The sequence below is a fragment of the Rhipicephalus sanguineus genome, chromosome 1, assembly GCF_013339695.2.
Source record: "Rhipicephalus sanguineus isolate Rsan-2018 chromosome 1, BIME_Rsan_1.4, whole genome shotgun sequence".
NCBI lineage: Eukaryota > Metazoa > Arthropoda > Arachnida > Ixodida > Ixodidae > Rhipicephalus > Rhipicephalus sanguineus.
In genome coordinates this window covers 45,238,082-45,242,842 of record NC_051176.1, presented here as the reverse complement: position 1 = coordinate 45,242,842, position 4,761 = coordinate 45,238,082, and positions in this window count along the sequence as shown.

Here is a 4,761-nt window from a genome sequence, read left to right as displayed (position 1 = left end):
GCCTGAATCCTCTGTTTTACGCAGCCGTCCTTGTCGGTAGCTGTTTCTTCGGTGATCGTCTTCGTTGGTGCTGCACTGCCGATTCGCTCTCTTGGACGGCGCTGAATCACCCACACGGGGTGAATCTGCGACTGCGCAGCCACTTCGTGCTGTGTTACTAGAATCGGAAAATTCACCACTGGAGATCGCTGCTATCGCGGCTAGCCCTATAAACAAGCCGGCATCGACGCCCACTCTTCACTGGCAGCAGCGGCATCCCATGATCGCCATCTAAGCCTGAATCCTCTGTTTTACGCAGGTATTCCTACGTAGAATTTTTGCCTTGTTATTTATTTTCCACTGCTGCTGCTGCTGCCACCAAGTGTTGTCTTGTTCTTCTCTTTTTCTCTGTTTTTTTTTTGCATACCTGCACCATGCCGACGAATGTAGAACTGTCTAAAAAGGTGGATGAATTGGAAGATAAGTTGAGCAACTTAGCTAAAAGCACGCATGAGCTCACGTTTGGTAAGATCCTACTGAGGATGAAAGAATCTGGAATCGATGTTGTTGAACTTAAGAGAGAAGTTGATTCGCTGAGGACCAGTGTTGAGCATTTGAACGGTCTTGTTGAGGATCTGCGTAGCGGGAACGCTACGTTGACCGATGAAAACAAACAACTGAGATCCCAGAACCAATCATTGACCCGCAGAGTCGAGGAGCTCGAACAGTACTCTCGCCTTAGCAACGTCGAAATCAAGGGAGTTCCTTGCTCCCAAGGAGAAGATTGTGTTGAAATCATGAAATCAGTAGGGGACAAAATTGGTTGTCCCGTATCGTCGAATGACCTCGATATTGTTCATCGTGTGCCTACTCGTTCAAATGACAAGAAGAACATCATCGCACGATTTTGTTCTAGAGCCAAGAAGGCTGACTTTGTTAGTAAAGCGCGTAAAGCCAAGCTCTGTCTTAGTGACATTGGATTCTCTGGCCCTTCCAATTATCCCGTGTTTGTAAATGAGCACCTTACGGCATGTAACAAGGCTCTCTTCTCCAAAGCTCTAACACTGAAAAAAGAAAGAAACTGGATGTTCCTGTGGACGGACAACTGCCAAATCAAGGCTAGAAAAACAATTAACAGCAAAGTACTGCGCATTCGAGACGAATCCGACCTAAACAGAATAGAATAGAGCTTATTGTCAAATTTTTTGGCGCAACTAGTATGGCTTCCGTATTAAAACCGGATCAAGTGCATTCTTTCTTAAATGAATTTCATTCTATCATTCACTTTAACGCAAGAAGTCTTCGTAAACGCTTTGACATTATTGACGATTTTTTCACTTCGCTATCTTGCTCATTTTCGTTAATTGCTATAACTGAAACTTGGTTATCTGACGATGACAAAAATTTGTATTGCTTTCATAATTATAAATCTGAATACTGCAATAGGGTTGCGAACAATCATGGTGGTGCAGCTATTTATGTTTCTTCTGGAATTGCTTATCGACGAAGACATGACCTAGTACTGACCGTTGCCAATTGTGAATCTGTTTGGATTGAAATTGATAACTTCTTTCTAACTAGAGCTAAGAAGAACCTCATATTTGGCTGCATCTACCGCTCTCCTTCATCATCGGTTAATGATTTCTGTACCTGTCTTGACCATCTTTTGCATACAGTTTCACTAGAAAATAAAAATGTCGTCATAATGGGTGACATGAACATTAACTTACTTGATGAAGCATCACCTGCCTGTATTACCTATAGTAGTTTGTTTCACGGTTATGGATATGACTGTTTAATTGACGTTCCCACACGTGAAGATTTTAACGGCTCAGGAACGCTTATTGATCACGCTCTCTCTAACCTGCTTGACCAACCAGAGGCGAAAGTTCTGCATGTAGACATTAGTGATCATTACCCCATCGTCTTACGCTTCAAAACCAATGTACTCCCTTGTTCCTCTTCACACACCAGATATGTATTGGATAAAGACGGCTTCATAACCGCTGTTGCTAACACTAACTGGTCTGAAATTAAGTCAATAAACGATCCACAGAAAGCGTTTTCCACATTTAGTTCACTAATTTCATCGCATTTAAGAAAGTTCACGTCCAAAAAGAAATGTAAAAAAATTGTTGCTTTTTCTCACAATCCGTGGATCTCGCAACAGCTATTCGCGGAAATGCGCAAAAGAGATAATTTATATAGGAAAACTAAAAAACAGCCATTTAACAAGAAATTACGTTCCCGTTACAAGAGCCTATGTAATTCTCTTAACTGCAAACTTAGAACTGCAAAAAGGTCTTATTTTGAACAAAGAATCTTACAGGCGGCTAACAACGCTAAAAAAGAAATGGGAGATTATCAACTCCTTCTTAAATACAAACACGCGGCAGGACGAGGTACGTCGACTTTTAATTGACGGAATAGAGCACGATTGTCCTTCCGATATAGCTGAGGCTTTCAGTAGTTTCTTCTTCCGTGATAATTCAAATTCTCCTTCAGAAATCATCAACTTGAGTCGTTTACCCCAATCATTCTTCTTATTTCCTACTACACCGAACGAAATCATTGCCGTAATACGTAATTTAAAATTGACAAGTGCTGGAATAGATGAGATCCATCCTGCGAACATTAAATCAATTGTGCACCTAATAGCTGATATATTTTCATTTATTGTTAATTTATTATTTAAAAATGGTATATTTCCTTGTGAACTTAAGCGTGGCAAAGTGATACCTGTTCTAAAAAAAGGTGACAGATCATTATTACATAACTACCGACCCATTTGTATTTTGCCGTTCTTTGGAAAAGTTATTGAGAAACTAATTGAAACACGGTTAACAAAATATCTCTCTAAATTTAACATCCTCTCTTCTTGTCAGTTTGGGTTCCGCCATGGACATTCAACTGAGATGGCGCTTATTCATCTTACTGACCAGCTAAAAAAGTTAATCGACGAAGGATTCCTAGTTGCCTCAGTATTCATCGATCTAACTAAAGCCTTTGACAGTATAAATCATAATATTCTGTTCACTAAACTTGAGTCAATTGGCATCTCTGGCCCCGCTCTTTCACTAATAAAAAGCTACTTATATAACAGAGTTCAAGTTGTTTCTATATCAGACGTTTATTCTCGACAGCGAACTACCAACATCGGTGTGCCCCAAGGCTCTATTCTGGGGCCACTTTTGTTTTTGATTTATATTAATGATTTACCTAATTGTCTTTCTTCATCCCAGTGCATTTTGTATGCCGACGATACCACTATATTCACCTCTCATAAAGATATCTCATCTCTCGTAAATATTTTGAATGCAGATTTAAATAACATTCTAAATTGGTGTAATACCAACATGTTATCTATTAATGCTACTAAAACCAAATTTGTTGTATTCAGTTCACATCAGCGAAACGTATCATCAATACCACATATCAGTTTTGGTCCCCACTCCCTCTCGCATAGCTCAAGTTCCTCTTTTCTAGGAATTCTTCTGGATAATAATTTAAAATATCATAGTCATATTGCTGGCATAAAAAAGAAAATTGCGTATGGTATACGCGTCCTAATTAAAACGCGCCCTTACTTCTCACGCACCACATTACTGTCTATCTATCATTCCTTCGTCCATTCTCATTTCACCTATGGTATAACCTGCTGGGGAAATACTTACAATACTCATATTGCGTCCCTCCAGGTTGTCCAGAATCATGCTATAAGAATAATTACATGCAGCCCACGCCTCTGTAATGCCAAAGCACTACTACGCGAGAATAACATTCTCACTATCACTGGACTCACTAAATACAACTTAGGTATTTTTTTCTACAGGCTTATAAATAACGAACTTCCGCCAGCCATTTTTCCATCGTCTAATCTCATGATCTACAGCACTACTCGATTCGCGATGAACAACAATTTTCTTTTACCCAAAATTCGGACTAATTATGGGAAGCAAATCTGTAGCCTTCACCTCTATTTCCCTTTGGAACACTCTTCCGCTTATCTTGAAAACCACAAGACCATTACATCATTTTAAGAAAGAACTAAAAATGCACTTACTTCATTCTGAATAACGATAGAGCAACTGTGTTTTCATTTAAGGTACGTGTGCTTAGTTGTTCAGTGTATTTTGGACATAGATTATCTGACTATTGTATTGTTTCTTTTTTCTTTTCCTTTTGTCTCATCATTTTTGCTTTGCTGTGAAATTTTAAAAGCGTATTAGTCTATGTAATGACATGTATAATTTTTCTGTGAATGCTATGTTTTTTTTTTTGCTTAAATGATTGATCTCGCTACTGTTGCTACTATGATGTGCATATTACCTTATTTCATTTTGTACAGGAGGTCCCGATACAGTCTCTTGACTATGGGACCTCCTCCTGTATACTAAACGCTTGTAACTTCGCTCAACTTTTTAATAATAAATTCTGATTCTAATTCTGATTCTGAGATCTCTTGCTGTGCGCCTTTGAGCCCTCAGGAGCTTCCGTTGTGGCGTGAGGATCTCCTCGAACATTTCAGATATCTCTGAAAATACAAGAGTCACACGTTCAGTTCAAGAAAGTTTTAATTTCGCTCATCGGAATTGGGCACAAGCACGTTGCCCTCGAAACGTACAATATATTTATACAGTTTTACTTCAACATTCTTTCGAGATCTCTCGCTGTGCGCCTTTGAGCCCTCAGGAGCTTCCGTTGTGTCGTGAGGATCTCCTCGGACATTTCAGATATCTCTGAAAATACAAGAGTCACACATTCAGTTCAAGAAAGTTTAAT